Source organism: Sphaerodactylus townsendi, linkage group LG05 (assembly GCF_021028975.2).
Source record: "Sphaerodactylus townsendi isolate TG3544 linkage group LG05, MPM_Stown_v2.3, whole genome shotgun sequence".
Classification (NCBI taxonomy): Eukaryota; Metazoa; Chordata; class Lepidosauria; order Squamata; family Sphaerodactylidae; genus Sphaerodactylus; species Sphaerodactylus townsendi.
The window spans coordinates 53381941-53400250 of record NC_059429.1 but is presented as its reverse complement, the minus strand read 5'-3'; the positions used below and the strand labels follow the sequence as shown (position 1 = coordinate 53400250).

Below are 18310 nucleotides of genomic sequence, written 5' to 3'. Positions count from 1 at the left end.
AAAGCAGACTATAGCACTTTCTTTCAAGTATATATTCTGTTGCCCCATCCAGCTGCCTTAAGCTTTCTTCAGCTGTGTACATTTTCTTCCTAGAAAAGGAGTAAATAAGTATTCTGTTCCTCATTCTCAAGAGACTTCCTGAGTGGAAAGTGAGTTTCCATGTAATCAAACTTAGGTTGCAGCTCATGCAGGGTGGACTTGCAGACTGTTCCAGTATAGAAGGGCAATGCTGCTTCACTACTGCATTATATTTACACGGGCAATTGTGGTTTTCTTTACTTTGCTTTAAACTGCCCCCTTTTTATTTTCATCAGAGCATAAAAGCTTCTTGTCTTTCCTCTAGAATACACATGCCACCAAACGGTCTGTAATTGACAAAACTGGATCACCCATTTTTTAGAATTATTGGCCATGATGTCTCAAAACACATCTTTGCAGGAGGGGAAATGAAAGGAGAATGTTACAAGGTTACATGCTGCAAACTATTTTACTGGGTTTTACCAAATCATCTCCAGATATGATTCTGTCTATCCCAAAAGTTCAAAGCATTGGGAATACGTACACTTCCAATGCTGTTCTGTTCCTTCACTCACCATCTTAGATAGGAGATGCTAATTTTCCGTAATAATTATTTGAAGGAAGGGGGTGATAGCATTCTTTTTCTGCAGGCCTTGAAAAACGATTTTTCCCTGGGTAAAAATCTAGAGTTTCCAGTGAACTAGTACTTCACTTTTAATGGCTTGACCTCAGTGTTTCCCTGTGAACTTGAGTTCAAGTACTACAGTTTAATATGTTTTATGGTTTATAGTAGAAGATTATTTTTTAAAAAAATCCAGTTAATTTACTTTAGATTTCAATAGCATGGCAACTACACAGGAATAGTCACTTCAAGTGTATATATATATTCATTGTCAGGCTTTCCTTATGTACTCCACAAAAATTAAGCAGTTGTCTGCTGATATGTGACTGATCTCCAGCTATCCTCTTCTAGTACTTGGCAAACCTGTCATTTGACTGCACATGTATCCAGATAAGAGCAATGATTGTTTTTTCTTGACTGGTGAACCCACTTTAGATCTACTATATCACATGAAGCCCATAATGCATTGCATATATGTGTGAGATATGTTTTCCAGTCTGAAAAAATAATCAGTTTTTTTCCTATTCAGAAGCATTCTGTACAAAACATTCACAGTGCCACATTAGGGCTCTGACACTGAAGTAATTGAGTTCTGCCTGAGTAAGTAATGAAAGGCCACAGCCTTATGTCAGTGCCAGAGTATGTGTGTTGTATTTTGTTTTGTTTTTTAAAGAGACCAAAGTATTTGGGGGGAGTTGAACCAAAATCTGTTTAATAACAAGTCAAATGAAATTCAAAAATGCCTTTCGTGCCATACAGTGGTATCAAGTAATTATCTCCAGCCAGGATGAAATTAGGGTCAAGCCTTGTGCTTTCTGCTTTGTTGAATGTGCTAATACAAGGCTGTGTTTAAAAGAGATTAGTGGGAAAATACAATATGTAGTAAATGCAAAAATGACATTTATAAAAATTGCTGTTGCCAGATTGATTCTTTGGGATCTGCAATGCTTTTAAAGATTTTTTGAAGGTTGTCCCAGCCTGGTGGTTCAGCATGCATATGGCAAATTTTGCCACCTGCACATTTTCACAAATGCAAATGTGATGGCTGAGAGTAGTAAAGATCAAAACAATTTAATTTTGCTAGACCCTTCTTGTCATAGTACTGAATGCTTGTATCATAAAAGTTTAGAGATGCAAATTTATTGCAACCAGCATACAGATTTACAGTAGCTGTTTAAAAACAAATGTGAGTCTTCTAAAATTGTACAGTGGATAATGGTAAAAATATCTCACCCTTTACAAATAATACATACAAATTGTGATCTGGAAAATTAGCACAAATGAAGGATAACACACAATGTCAAATTAACTTGGAAAAATTGCTAACCAGTCTAGTCTTCAATTTCAAGCCCTGGAAGAAATAAACTGATAAATGATTTGTGATCCATTTTGATTTTGGGATGCCTCTTTGAATACTAATTCAATCTGAATGTATTCCATCTTTCTCAGAATAAATCTGTAAATACAAAAGTAAAATTGTTCCTTTATTTTTCTTAGTTTTATCACACAGAATTGTGCAATGGAGCCGGATTTGCATCAATTTAATTCATCTGACTGTTTTAGTTGGGTTCAGGACTATTCATTTCTCCACAAGCAGTCTTCTGAAACAGAGTAATAAACTGTGAATATTGTGCTTTTCAAGGTAGGAACAGAATAGAAAACCTGCCTCTCTAGGGATCAGTCAATGTATAGGAATCACATGGGACAACAATCTGAGTTACAAAATATCTTTGATCAAAATCTATTTCTGACAAGTGTTTCCTCTCTGGAGATCTTTCAACAAAAATATTTATTTGTAAACCCAAACTCTTGAGAATCATATAATTCTGCTAAAATTTCACAAAAGAAAATCATAACTGATAACATTTCTTTGTCAATGTCTGTCCCTTTAGGATGTGCTAAAGAGGCTAAATAGTCTGACGCCAGACAAAGTTGTCCCTCCACAGGTATTCTTGTTGTTTTGGGAATGCCTCTTAGTATGCCAGTTTGAAGCCATTTAATATGTATTAGGTCTGAGCTAAATGTTCTATTTCTAGCCTTGGAAACACCACCGGGGGTGGGGTGGAGTGGGGGTGCTGTTTGTAACTCATTATTGTGATGTTTTGACTCTCTGCTGCTGATTTTGTAGCATTTTGCTACCAATTGAATGCTTTCAAATCAGGAATCACATACTGAACATAGTGTCATAATTCTAATTAGCTGTAAAATGGACATGGTCCCATTTAAACTAAGGACAGAGCATGGATCTTAACAATCAGTCACATTTATAACCTGTTAAGTATCATGATAAGGTAACTGCACAGAAAATTCAGGTAACTTTACTGTGACCACCAAGGTATATTAGAAAAAAAATCATGAACTGAACTGGCTGCCAACAAAAACCAAATTGAATTGGATGAAAAAAGTAAAATTGCTTCTGCTAAAAGTTTGAATTACAGCACTTCCTAATATATTGAGCAACGAGGACCAATGCAGTACACAAACCTCCTTTTGAAACTGCCACAAATGATTAAAAAGGGCAAGTCTTTTTTAAAGCTTATGAAGATTTATACCAAATGAGCTCTTTGCTGCTAAGCCCTAAAGGGTTTGATCCAGTGATCTGCTTACACATAAATCATGGATCCTCCCTGCTTTTCCCTCTCTTCAGCAGTCCCTTCTACCTGTGGGAGCTTGATTCTTGGAGTCATTTAATGCACGTGAAGTAATAGCTTTATGGGTTGATGGGCTGCAATAAGAAAGGGGATAGGGATGTACTCTTGAAATAAATTTGGTATTGTTTGGGGGTGGAGTTATATAACAGCAAACTAGTCATTTCACACCAAGCAATAATCAAATAACAAAGCATACTAATGAATGACCCTATAATTAATAATTCTGCTCTCTTTTTTGTTAAATCATTTTGGAAGGAATCATATCAATTATCTTCCATATTCCCGTGTTTTAATAAATAGTGGAGTTAATGACAATATATTTTACTTGTACTTTTAGTTTACATAGCTGCAGGATGAGGACCAGGGGACACTATGTTCATGCCTTTTTTGCCCCACCAAATGTATTGTCAAAAACAGGCTTTTAATTAGTGATCTGGAAATTTTAATTCAAATAATGAGAGGTTTTTTTAGAATACATTACTATCGGTAAAAATTTTTGCCTTTTGTTTTTTATTATTATGTGCTTGTTAGAGAACTAGAAGGGATTCCTGCTTCCTCTAGTCATGTTGTAACAACTCGGTTGCCCTTCATATAATTCGTAGGAATGTGGACAAGGTTTATACTGTTCAGTGGTTCACAATGCTCATGTTCAAAGTTACATATCCTTTGTAGCAGCTGAATTTTTCTCTACCTCCAACTAACCACGGAAGAATTCTTCTGACTCTCCTCTTCCATCCCACCCTAACTGCCTTCCTGACTGGGAATTCTGTTTGCATCAGGAAGATGTTGAGGGGACAGAAAATTCCTGAAAGATCCCTCTGTTCTTCTTCTATCCTCTCATGCAATGGTTGTTTTGGGAGCTAACAGTTCCTGGAAAGGACTAAATACTGCAGTCAGACTGGTGTGAGAACAGAATAGCAGGGCCCTGAGATAATTTTCCCTCATCTCACTTCCCATCATGACCATTCTCTCCCATCAGAAGGACAGTTAAATAGCGTGGAGTAATCATAGGGGTGGCACATACAGCACTATGACACTCCTGATGTTATTATGAAGTCTGTCATGGTGTTCCAAGAGATGTAGGAGCTTGGTTTTCACTTCAGATAAAAATGAGTGTGACTGTATAAGTTGGATCCAGCTCATGTCAGGACACTCCTGATGGCCCAACTGAAAGGATAGGTGGTCAGACCAGCAGGGATGCTTGTAGAAGCATGGGTTCCGCTGCAGTTACCTGGACCATGAAAAGATGGTTATGGATGCATAGGAGGAGGCTGGTTTGAGGTGGAAGCAGTTGGGAAAAAATGAGAGAAGTACTGGGCTGCCAGAATTGCATGCCCAGCCATCCAAATGTGGCTTGGCCAAATGTGGCAAAGCAGCCCAGGAGGCCTTGGGATGAGCCAAGGCAGGAGGAACTGGGCAAAGGCCCTAAGGGATGGCAGGACAGGACCTTCTTAACTGGAGTCTCGGGGGGGGGGGTCACCTGGGGCAGCAGAATAATTGAGGACCAGGAAAGAGCTTGTGTCAGGCACCAGGCAAAAGAATACATAAGGGGAGGAGGCTGCAGTCTGTGGCTCTACCACCAGGACAGACCAACATTGGGATGGAGAAGACACAGAGGTATAAGGGGAGCAACACAGAACAGGAGTGACACCTGAGTAGCAACACTCCATGGGCTGAGGAAGAACCCCAGGGGGCCCAACTATGGTGAAGTAACCAGGACCGTCAGTTGGAGGACACAGGCGTTGGTAACAATTACACTTTTTACTATTCTCATGAACTGAGCTGAAGGGGACTTGCCCATCTTTATCCATTGTTTGGCAGGGTTTGGTCTGGCCTGGGAGTACTGATGTACCATGTACTGAGGAAGACTTGGTATAATCTTGGTACAGTTCTAAAGGGAGCACCAAATTGATAAACATTTGGGGAAAAGATGCCACAGCCTGATAGACATAAGTGTTTGTTGTGTGACCACAACCTGATAGACATAATTGTTTGACAGAGCCATAAGCAAGTTTGTTGATTAACATCTTTAGAAGTGGAGTACCATTTTGCAGGTAAAATAATCTCACAGTGTAGTCTGATCTAGACCTGTTAAAATATTTACTCAAAAGGAAGATGGCTCTGAATATAAGATAACTCCCTTAAAATGATATATACACCAAAAATATTACTGGATATAACTCTAACTTGTATGCAAATGCTAGACAGCACCCTGTAGAAAAAGAAGTCTTACATTTTAGCAAATACTGTAATAAAGTGTTCAGTGGAGGGGGGGGTGTTAACGACCTTTGACCCACATCAAAATATAATACAGAGCACAGCACAAAGAAAATCAGTTATCCTTAAGTCCCTTTGCTATTAGCTTTGTTTTTAATTGTTATGCCTTACTTTTTCCAAAATTTACCCATAGTATGTACAGGCCTGCTTAGATGTTTGGGAGTCTCAGTGGAACTCATAAAGTTTTTTATCCTTGATCATTTCTGCAATTCTTGTTCAGTTCTGCTGAAAACAAGACAACTGGTTTATCTCTCTTAGGAATGTTAGCAAGTATTCCCCCTGATAACAGCGAAAAACTCAATTAAACTTAGATTAAAGAACAGAAGGATTTATTGGGCTTTTACAGGATAGAAAGAAAAATAATAAAAAAGATGAAACATATTAAACCACCTAAAGAGGAGGAACAGATTATCCTATTCCTAGCATTACTCTTTGGCTTATGGAATAATTGGGAGATTTGTAGCTGGTTTACTGCAGAATAGTAGAAGCTTGGTTCTTCCACAGCCCAAAGCCATATCTTTTGCTGTCACAATTGCAAACAGAGTAGCATTCCTTCTTATGGCTTTCCATGAACTAAGGTAACCACCCTCAGTGACTTTGAAATGGAGGTGTCCTAAGCAATAAAACGTGTTTATGTTCTTGTGGGGATGTCGAATATGGCACTTGTTTGAAGGATGACATACTTATTTTGGAACATCAGCCAAAATGTCTATGCTAAATGCTGTAACCTCGTATGAACATCTATAATAAATGTATAATTATCATTATTTTGCTGCTGTACAGCTAAATGCAAAATTGTAATGCAGGCAGGCATGGTGCCACCCCATCCGATCCATAGGGCTTTCCCATGATGTGGAAAGCTCCCCAAAGTTTTTTTAAAAAACCTTACTTTTAACTCCCCCATAAGTAAAAGTGGACATAAACTGTGAAAATTGCAGTGAATGTCTGAGCTCTGCTCTTCTGATGCAAGGGGCTAAACTGGTGGTGGAAGCCACGTAAGGTTAACTCCACCTCCCGGAAATGCCCTCGCCATGCCAATGCAGCTCAGGGAGGCTGGGAAACCCTGATGGAGAGCTGGGCACTGCAGCTGAGCATCTTAGGACTCCACAGTGGTCGAGCGCTGGAATAAGGATTTCTCCACTGGCCCCAGGGGAAACACTTCTGCTGGCGTAAGCCCACACCACATCCAGAGGGGAATCCCCTTCCCCTGATTGGGCTGGTAGTCTCAGAATTTGCAGTTATCCAAAAGGCCACATTCATAGTCTTTTGATTACCTATTGAAGCAGGTAAACCAAATGATGAGAACATTAAAAATACTTAACAGGTGGAAATTGTGCTGCTGAAGTTTTGTCACTATCAATTACTTTTGTTGTTGTACATATCAAAAGGATAATTTTACGTATTCCACCATACCTGTAGAGGCAGGGCCAGAGCGAGGGGTAACTGCACCCGGGGCATGTATGTGTCCTGCACCCCTGTCAGGCCCCTGCCCTGCCCCAGAACACCCCTGCCCCACCCCCTCCATATCCTGGCCACCCCCTCGCACTGGTGCACACCTGGTGCATCATGCCCCCCACTGCCCCCTTGGCGCCACGCCACTATGTATAGGTTGTGTGGGTTCTAAGTGGTTACTGACTAGTTTGTAAAACTCTGCAATCTGTAATTGTAATTGTAAGAACAAAATGGGCTTCTTGCTCCAAATCTTAGGATCAGCAGAGAAATGTTTATCATCTCAGTGGTGTCTCCTTTTCTCCTGCTCTGCCTGGTCCAGTGGATAGTGAACATGGTGGAGAGTGAGTGAGGCAGAGTGAAAGAACTGGCTTCACCAAGCTTCAAGATATGCATATGTATAAAGTTATGAACACCTTTCATGTGTGCATATGTATAAAATATGTAAAAGCTAATTCATATTATGAGAACCTGACTTTGGATTCTTTGATGCTCTATCCTCTAATGTCTTAGCCAGGGTTCTGCCATATTTTTTTTCCTACATAGTGCTTAAGCAGCCTTGAGAATTGTTTGCCTTTCATTCTTCCCTGTACCAGTCTCCCCTTACCGTACATACTCGTATATAAGCCGACTCGTGTATAAGCCAAGGCACCTAATTTTACTACCCAAACCTGGGAAAACGTATTGACTCCTGTATAAGCCGAAGGTGGAAAGCCGGGAGGCAGAGGGAGCTCCTTATTTGGGCAGTGACTCCCCCTGATGTCATTGCCCAAATAAGGAGCTCCCTCCACCTCCTGGTTGGGTTTGAGGAAGCCCAGGCAACCAGGAGGTGGAGGGAGCTCCTTATTAGGGCAATGACATCAGGGGGAATCACTGCCCAAATAAGGAACTCCCTCCACCTCCCTGCTGGGTTTGAGGAAGCCCAGGCAACCAGGAGGTGGGAGGGAGCCCCTTATTTGCAGTGACCTTCTCTCGATAAATATTGCCCAAATAGCGAGCTCCTCACCCCCACCTCCCCCCAGCTACCTGGGCTTCCTCAAACCCAGCAGGGAGGTGGAGGGATTTCCTTATTTGGGCAATGACATGCGGGGGGGGGGGTCACTGCCGAAATAAGGAGCTCCCTCTGCCTCCTGGGGTTTGAGGAAGCCCAGCCAGCCAGGGTTCCCCTTCACCCTGGGAGGAGGGCAGCAACAAGCGTCTTGTGCAGCTGCAGGGAGGTCGTCCCGGCCACGCCCCCAGCCTCGGCAGAGGCCTGATGAGCCGACTGGTAAGCAGTGACTCGTGTACAAGCTGAGGGGGTATTTTTCAGCCTTAAAACAGGGCTGAAAAACTCGGCTTATACGCGAATATATATGGTATCTGGTTTCTGCAGCTGGAGAGTGGGAAGTTGGGACTGGGGGTCTTCTTCCCAAGTTCTCGCTGTCTGCAGGATGTGTGTACATGTGAGTGTGTGACTGTACTTTCCTGCCATAGGAAAGGTAAGAGGAGTGTTGTGGGCCTGACATATTTAGTCTGGAGAAAATAATGCTTTGCCTGTTATAATGTACTCAGTTCTGCCAATATAACAGCTTTTCTATGCTTGCAGTCAATAAATAAGAATTCTGCTTTCAAAGTACTGATTCATTTATTGGACAAGTCTGGGGTTGGGACAACTGAGGAAAAGCAGCTGTAATCTGCAGTGATCAAGTGGTTACTGTGCAGTCGCTGGGTTGGTGAACAGAAGACTATTCTCAGCAGAACTTCACTAGGGACATTGAGGCTTCTTATGGTATTGAAACCATGTGAACAAAGTAAGCTCACTTGGTAATCACTTTTATTCTCAGCATGTCTAGTTTCAGTAGGCAGAGTGTTTCAACATATAAAGGATTGTATTCAGTTGTTATTTTGCATTTACTTCTCATAGCAAAAGGTGGAGGCAGTTTTTCCAGTTTCCCATACCACTATAGATGGACAGATGTGGAATTGGGCATAGGGGCTGCCCAGCAGCATGGGGAAGCAAAAAAGCCTCCCTGTCCCCAAGAAGTCCCTATTGGACTTAATAGACTTACAGCATCTTTTGTAAAGAGGCTATGACTTTTTTGGATATGATACTCAAGGAACTGCAAAAAAATTGAAAATACCAATTTTGAAAAAAATCGGAGGCCTTTCTGTTGGGAATAATGGGTGATGACTTTCCTGGGCAATATACAACCTGGAAAACCCACAACATCCAATATAGAACTCTGTTTATGGATGTGACAACTGCAGCAAGGACTTTATTTGCACAAAAATGTAGAGACAGTAAGGTACCAACAAACGAGGACTGGATTCTGAAAGTTACAGAATATGCAGAAATGGCAAAACTGAAAGCATTATTAAGAGATAACAGTTTGGACAATTTTTCACAGAACTGGAAACCCTTTATAGAATACTTTTTGAAGTACTGTTCAAATAGAGAAGTTGTGCCAGGGTTTGAAATTTAGAGAGAACAGTAGATTGCCAGAAGATGATTAACGAAGAATTACTGAAACAACATGTTAATTGTATGTATTGAAGTTAGAGTTAACCTGTAGTCAAAGAAGTCACCTTATGATGTGTAATGGGTTATGTTTGCTTTTGTTTTTTTCTTTTTGTTTGTTTTTCTTTTGTCTTTTTATGTGAGAAAATTTAAAAAATAGTCTGAAGTCCCGTTTTCACCAGGATATGGGGAAGCCGCACCACACAGCTCCTCCCAGCCCAGCCCATTACAGGCAGGGTGCTTGGGACGCTTAGCTGTTTCCGGTGCCACATCCCAGCAACAGGGAGGGCCATGGCAGCTGCATGCCAGGAGAATCACCTCTCTGCTGAAGCAAGTACCCCAGGGACAGCAAATCTGTCTGGGCAAATGCACTCCACTCCCACAGGTGGATTCATCCCCCCACCCCTTTGGATGGGGCCATCAGTGTGCCTAGAAATCCCCCGAGGCTATAGAAAGCATTTTGAGAGATGCTGTGAGATGTAGCTGGGAAAGGGGAGAGTTAGGAAAGTCCTGCTTGTGAGCACAATGCTATTCATGGTTCTTTGAATACATTTACATGGTCCTATTATCATTGGAATTTAAATATGCTTAATTTTGGCAGGACTGTGATATCTATATATATCCACACACACACACATATACAAATACACACCTTTTAAATTCTATTCGGGTAAAGCAAGTTCCTACAAAATATAGTTGAATTAACATTTATATATGTAATAAGAAATCTGTAGTACATTGTTCAGCTGTGGTGTTCTCTGGCTGGTAAATTATGCAGTAATCTTTATAATTAACATTTTTTATTAACATTATTAACCAGAGTACTCCATTTGTAGAGAATTTTCCTGCATGCTTTCCTGAAGCTCTTCTGCCTAATAATCAGCCTGTTAATCAGAGCGTCAAGAAAGCCTGCATGCTTTCTTGAAGCTCTTCTGCCTGATAATCTGCCTGACAATCAGACCCCTCCCTAGTCTCTGGTTGTTCCTTCCCAGCTCTTAAAGAAACCATATCCTCATTTATCTCTCTTTCTTCTCATTAAATAGAACAAACTGTTCCTATATCACCATAGCTAATTTCAACAAAACATGAGCGGAAAGCTGTGCTCAGGCTCTACCTACCAGGTTCTGTGGTCCTTTGTGATGCCTTTAAGTTCTTCTTAGGACTTTTTTACTCTGGTCCTCGTTTTCTGGCTTTTGCTCTAAAAAAATGCCACATTGTTCTATTTGTGGAGTCCCTGCATTCTACTCATGTTGCAGTGGCCCCATGCCACAGTCCTCCTTGTGTCTTGAGATTAGTTGCATATTTGGTCTCTTCCTCCTATACTATTGTCAATCCAGTACTGGTACAAGGTATGGCCTTGGAATTTCTTCTTTAACAACTGTTGCTGCCTTTGTTCCTTATGCATCATCATGAATAAGCACTCATTTATCTGGTTGCAATGGTTGTAAGTCCTTTGATGCCTTGTAGTATTCATATTTTTGCTTATTTTTCATCTGTCTTTCCATTTATGTATGTGTAGTATCTCTGTATGTGTAGTATCTTTGGTTTCTAGTAAGCAGGACAACTGCCTTGAAATATCCCTTCTGAACAATTCAATTGAAGATTTCCCATACTTCAATGGAAATACAAAGTTCCTGAACTAATGACATACAGATTGACGGCCCATTATCTGTTCAAACAATCTCAAGTGTGCTATAGCTGGCAAACACAGATATGATTTTACCAATGATCTGGGAAGCTGTGGTATCTGAAAATAAAGCAATCTCCGCATAATGAGAAAAATAGCCCACAATTATGACATACTACTTCCTAGCATATGCCATTTCCATGTTTGATTTCTTTATTCATGTTGTTGGTTTTTTTTAATACAATTTGGCTGTTTTGACTCTATAATAAAACAACCCATTCTAATGTTAAAAAAGCCTACAACAGCATGGATAAAAGTAGGCATAAAGTAGGATAAAAAGTAGGATAAAAGAGCTGTATTTCTGGCACACAATTTCTGTTTCTATGTCATGATCAATTTGCAGCCAGAATTTGCTCACCTTTTGCATTTTTCAGTACCCAAATAACTTTCATGCAGTCTTTTTAACATATCCTTTGCTTATTCTTGGAAACCACAAATCTTTCTCCTTGTAATAGATATTGTCCAAAATAGAAAGTTCTTCCTGAAAGTGATTATATGGTGTCGGTATATGATGTTTAGGCCAACCAGCTGTAATAGCATTAATCATTTTCTACAAAGTCTGCTCAAGAGCAATCTCTTCAGCTACCTTACCCCATGTCTCAACTGAGACAAGATAAATTGTTCTAATCATGAGTTATCTCAGCTTGTGGCATCATAGCAGTTATATGATACTCTCTCTGTCAGTGGTTCCCAAACTTCTTTGGGCTACACCATTGGTTCCATGAACTCATCCTCAGTGTGTCATACCCTACACTATAAAAAGTATTCTTCTGAATCATGGTTTGCATGACCCACTAAGGAAGATAATAACAGTAAAATTCAAAGCAGTAACAATTTATTGCACATTTATTCAAAATCAAATTACAACGTTTAAGTTCAATTTATTCAATAAAGTTCAATTTATTCAATAAAATTGATGAATACAGTGTAGTGATTCCAGGTTTTCAAAGTATGATAGTCATTTAGCAATAATATTAGATGCTATATTTAGTAACAACTTCATAGTTCAGTAAATCCTTAATGTGATGAATGAGATTGATGTAAAGTTTCAATTTTGTTTTACATCTACCCAAAGTGGAAGCCTTTAAATCATCCTAACATCCAACAATCAGGAGTTGATTTCTAATGTGATGGCTAATATCTAAACTGTATGCACAATGCACACTAAAACTGTATGTAATTAAAAAACACTGCTGGGCCATAGTGCAAGAAAACAATCAGAAATGTTGGTCCTTAACCCACATTCTTTGTGTGGTTTCTTAAACTTTGGCTTCAGCTCAGTGTTATTTTATAGTTCAGTGTGTTCCTCCACCAGTACCCCAATTTCCTCAATATCTAAAAATAAATTTATTATCCAATCTGGAATTTCCATTGAAAGAAAATCCTCAAATTGCTCAGATGTGTTTTCATGTAGCATATCCAACAGCGCAATCTGGGGGGAGGGCAGATCCCACTTTGGAGGTGGTGCAGGCTTATGCCAGTAGATTTGCCCTCTCTAGGACACTCTATCCAATTCAAAGCACCTGGCCTCAGTGGGGCCCTGGAACAGCTGGCTGCAACACCCAGCTCCATACCAGCACGTGTGTGCTGCCCAGGGGTAAGGTTGACCATAGTCAGCCTCCAGGGGTAAAGTTGACCATAGTCAGCCTCCAGAGCCCTCTTGGCCCCCAGATGCCAGTGGGGCTGCCACCAGAGATACACTATCATTTTTGCAGAATATCTCTATTTTGCAGAATATTTCTATTTTCCCCAATGGAGGAGTTTCAGGTAGGATTTTAAAACCTTTTTGGGCTTCCTGCTCCACAGAAAAGCCCTTTGGACCTGGTGGATAGGTGCTCAAGCAGTGCCTTCCCCACTTGCCCAACAGTTGCGGTTTGAGCCTCAAATGGTCACAAAAAATTTGCAAATCATCTTTCTTTTCGTGTTCAGACAGGTTTAAAAATTGGTATGGTTCACAATGGCCTATATTGTGTCTGAATAGAGAAGTCTGAAATAAATGTAAAGACAACAGATTTGGACTTAATAAGACTGACCAAATTTCCTTGCAACTGTCAGTTCATTTCATTGAACTTAAATAGTTCTGATAAATAAGCAAAGTCATGCCTGATCTCTTTGAGTTCATCTGTGTCTTTAAAAACTTCACAGGTTACTTACCTGTTCAGCCCAAAATGTCTTCTAGCTTCCAGTCCCCGGAAATAATAGACTTGTGTTTTATTTCACTGCGGTGGCTAGGAGCTCCTGGCAAGATACTAGAAATCTACCAAAATTCCATGAATCGAGGAATAGATCCATAAAGTAGAAGAATTTTTCATGGCTGATAAATTGTCATTTTTTATCAAAAAATATTCACTCAAATCTTATGCCATAACATGGAAACCTTGGCTGGAATTTATAGCCAAACATTATTGTATCCAAATTGGCTTATTGTAGAAATACTGTAACTATTAACAACACTCGATAACAATATATATATATATATATATATTTTAAATCAAAGTTTGTCTGCTCTTAGGTTATTGATGCCAACTTGTCTTTAAGAGGGGAAGTCCTACTATAATCATAACTATAATATATGTTAACATATATGTTTCTCATGTTTAGATTTTTGTATGGAAGCAAAGTGGCTTGTTACGGTGTATATTCTTTTTAAAATCTTTCTCTATTTCTCACACTTTCATCTCTCTCCTTATATCACTTTTCTTCTCTATCCTTATACTTTATATCTTTCTTTAACAACATCTATATAAGTTTGGTTTCATAACTTCTATGACTTTCTTTGGCTTTCCTTTACATCTCTCCTCTATTTTCTCCCTTTCTTTCCTCTCTTCCTTCCTTGCTATTTTAAATCTTTGCTTCTCCTTCACCTCTTTTTCTTATGGTCTAACATTAATTAATACCAATATTGGTTTCTTTATCATCATCATCATCATCATCATCATCATCACCACCTCTTCTTCTTCTTCTTCTTCTTCTTCTTCTTCTTCTTCTTATTATTATTATTATTATTATTATTGGTAACAACTATTTGTTTTTAATGTGTTTTTGTAACACATATTATTAAAGTTCAATAAACATTATATAATAAATAAATAAAACCTCCACAGCAGTGTCAAAAAGGTTGTAAAAGCATCTCACAAAGCTGCCTTTTAATAACCAGTGAAGTTCAGTAGGAAGCTGCAAACATTCAAAATGTTCACACAGAGGTATCGGAATAGTCAGGCATTGAGAACATAGGCTTTAATTTTATTCATTGCAGTAATTACTTGTGCAAGATATAACTTAGGGTATTTTAGAAACCATATGTTGGTGATAAATGACACAGTAAATTGTAAGGACGTTAGATATTGCTTTTTTTCAAGCAAGTCACATTCCATCAGTTGTATGAGCATGTTACTAAGCAGAATTCACTTGTCTTTGAAAAACTTCTCAGCAACATGAAATATGGTCTCCCTTTTAGTCTCTGTTCTTAGATGTGTTGCAAAGAACAACTTTTGAACCAAACTTTCATATTTTATAAAGCATGCATAACTGAGAAGCAAAGATTCATTGCCTGGCAAAGTTGGCTCTCTGTAGTGGTAGTGGTGCTCATTAGGTCACTTGTGTTGCTGCAGACCTCCAGAAGCAGCAGCTTGCTTGAGGCTCCTTGTCAGATCACAATCCCCTTGAACCCAGATGGCTTCTGTCTCCTATTTCTTCTTGGAACACCATCTTTCCCCTCAGAATTCTCCTACAGCTCCCCCTCAGGGACAGTATACCTTCTCTTTCCAAACTCGAATGAGGACCAAATACAGATATTCACACTTATATTACCTAGAATATTAATATTGGACAGGCTGTGGAAAAAAATGACACATGTCAAATGAAAAAAGTACACTTCAGTTCAGTAACTGAGCTCAAAGGAAAATAAATAGCACATGTATGGTAATATTATCATGTTAAGGACTTAGCAGCAACATCTTAAAAAGAGAGGCAAAAACAAGCTGTGATGACAAACAATACACAGATCCGACCCTGGTGGCATATTTACTAAAATTGTTTATAGAGTCCACCAGATTTTAACACTATGCTGAGGCAGAAATCTGGAGTGCCATTTGTCAGCATCTTGACTCTGTCCTGGACAGTCCTAAACAATAAATGGCTAAGGTGATGGAATGTTGCAACAATGAACCCTTCACCAGTGGGGGAGCAGGACTCACAAAGTTCTGTTCCCCCATTGGTGGGCAACATTCCCTTCCCTCCCCAGGAGCACCTTGGCACCACTGTTCTGCAGTGGCTACAGAAGTTCCCATGCCTCCCAGCCCTGCATATCCATTCCACTTCCTTCCCCTCACCCCTGCCTCATCTTTCCCCTCTCAATACTCATCTTCTCCCATCCTGCAAGTCACACAGTCTAACCTCTTCCCTACACCCCAAGTCACATCTTGTAACTCTCCACCACCCTCTAGGTTTTCCATTTTCTTCCTCTCCAACCCTCACTTCCAACCTCCCTGCACCCTAAGCCACACCTTTTAACCCTCCCCCACGCAAGCCTCTCTGACTCTCACTCCCCCACCCAAGCCTCACATCTCTACCCTCCCCACCCCAAGCTTCACCTTCCATCTCTCCCGCCACCCAAGCCTCACTTTCAACCCTCCTGCCACCCCAAGCCACTCTTTTTCATCCTCCCCCAAGCCTCACTTTCCCTCCTACTACAAACCACATCTGTCCAACCTCTCCCACTCCCAAGCCGCAGACCCAGAACCAGGTTGGTGGCAAGTGTTGCACTAAGATAAGAACATAAGAACATAAGAACAAGCCAGCTGGATCAGACCAAAGTCCATCTTAGTCCAGCTCTCTGCTACTCGCAGTGGCCCACCAGGTGCCTTGGGGAGCTCACATGTAGGATGTGTCCTTCTAATGGCCTCTCTCATGGCTGTTGTTCCCAGCACCCACTGTTAAGACATTTTGGTAAATCTCAGATCAAAGAGGGGATCAAGATTGGTAGCCATAACTCCATTCTCCTCCATGGGCCTGTCCAAGCCTCCCTTTAAAGCTATCCAGGTGGCCATCACCCACCTCCCCCCTGCAGTAGCATATTCCAAACACCAATCACACGTTGCGGAAGAAGTGTTTCCTTTATTAGTCCTAATTTTTCCCCCTGTGCATTTTCAATGTATGCCCTTGGTTCTAGTAGGCATTGTGAGAAGAGAGAAAAATTCTCTCTGTCAAACATTTTCTACCCCATGCATACTCTTGTAGATTTTCAATCATATCCCCCCTCCACCAGTCAGCCTCCAAAACTAAACAGTCCCAAACGCTGCAGCCTCTCCTGTGCTCCAGTCCCTCAATCCCTTGTTGCCCTTCTCTGCACTTCTTTTTCTATCTCCTCAATATCCTTTTTGAGATGCATGCACTGTGAACTGACACAGTACCTGGGTGCGCGGGGTCGCGACCACTGCTTCTTTATATAAGGGTACGAGCCACCTTGCAGTTTTATTCCCACCTTTTTCTAATGATCCCTAAAGTATAGAGTTTCACTTTTTACAGCTGCCATGCATTGAGTTGGACATTCCCATGGGAACTACTCAACTAAGACGCTTCTTAAATCCCTCCTGGTCTTCAGACTGATAGCACTGACTGTATGTATGTGAAGTTTGGATTTTGCCCCCATGTGCATCACTCTTTACATTTTGCTACATTGAACTGTGCATTTTGCCATTTCTGAGCCTCCTATCAAGGTCCTTTGGATTTTCGCAACCTGTGGTTCTCACCACCCTACATAATTTGTAATCATCTGCAAACTTGGCCACCATAGCAATTCACCCCTCTACCTAGGTCATTTATGAAATAGGTTAAAGAGTACCTGGTCTCAAAACCTGATCCTTAGACACTTACCCCATTACCTCCATTGTGAGAACTTTCCCATTTACACCCACTCTTGTTCTGTTTCTCAACCAGTTTTTAATCCATAGGAGGACTTCCCTCTTATTCCCTTCATTGCTGAGTTTTCTCAACAGTCTCTGGTGAGAACTCTTGTCAAAGCCTTTGGAAATCCAAGTAGACAATGTCTGACTGTTCACCCCTTCTCGTCCATGCTCTGTTTACACCCCTCAAAAAGAACTTCTAGTATTTGTAAGACAGGATTTGTTCTCGCAAAAGCTATTGACTCTTTCTCAGCAGGTCTTGTTTTCTACATGTTTAATAATTTTATCTTTAATTATAGATTCTACTTTAATTTACCAGGAACAGATGTCAAACTGACTGGTCTGTATTTCTCCCTTGGTCCCCCCTAGATCCTTTCTCTTAAAGATTGTGTGACATTGGCCATCTTCCCAGTCTTATGGGATGTAGCCTGATTTCAGGGGATAAGTTGCATATTAAAGAGAAGATCAGCAATTTCATGCTTGAGCTCTTTAAGAACCCCTGTAAGGAATGCAATTCAAATAGGATTTGGTAACATTTAGTTTTATCAATGCATTGCCAGGAACTCTGTTCACCACTATTCTAGTTCTCTGATTCTCTCCCAAGAAGCTTTCTCGTCTCAGGTGCAGAATGTTCCCTCACCTCCTCCTAGAAGCACAGATGCAAAGTAAATTCATCTTGAAGCTTCTCTGCAATCTCCCCTGCCATCTTTTAGCACACCCTTTGTTCCTTTTGTCATCTAACTGGTCTACCGCTTTCCTTGCTGGTTTCCCTGTTTTTTTGATGTACTTGAAGAAACCTGTTTGTTGCTGGTCTTGATGTTCACTGCAGCCACAAGGCTCCCTCATAATCCTTTTTTTGCCTCCCCTTACAGCTGCTAACTTCTGTTTCTTTTGCTACTCATTTGTGTTCCCTCTCATATTCTTTCTATCAGTCAAACTGACTTCCATTTTCTAAAAGACATTTTCTTTTTCTGATAATTTCTCTCAACCTTCTCTTGTTAACCATGGTGGCTTTCTTTGGACTGGTGCTGCCTTTTCTAACCTGTGGGAACACATTCCAGCTGAGCTTTATTACTGTGTTTTAAATAACCTCCAAGCATCCTGGACAGTTTTCTGACTCTTTGATTTTCCCCTTTCAGCTTCATATGCACTATCCCCCCCCCTATCTTTGAGAAATTTCCCCTTTCTCTGAAGGTGAATGTAACT

At 40.5% G+C, this 18310-nt stretch overlaps 1 protein-coding gene across 2 annotated transcripts in view; it reads left to right on the top strand.

Annotated features, from left to right (window-relative positions):
• Positions 1-18310, top strand: part of ST6GALNAC5 (ST6 N-acetylgalactosaminide alpha-2,6-sialyltransferase 5) — a 122995-nt gene that overhangs the window by 46405 nt on the left and 58280 nt on the right. The gene's annotated exons all lie outside the window — the stretch shown is intronic.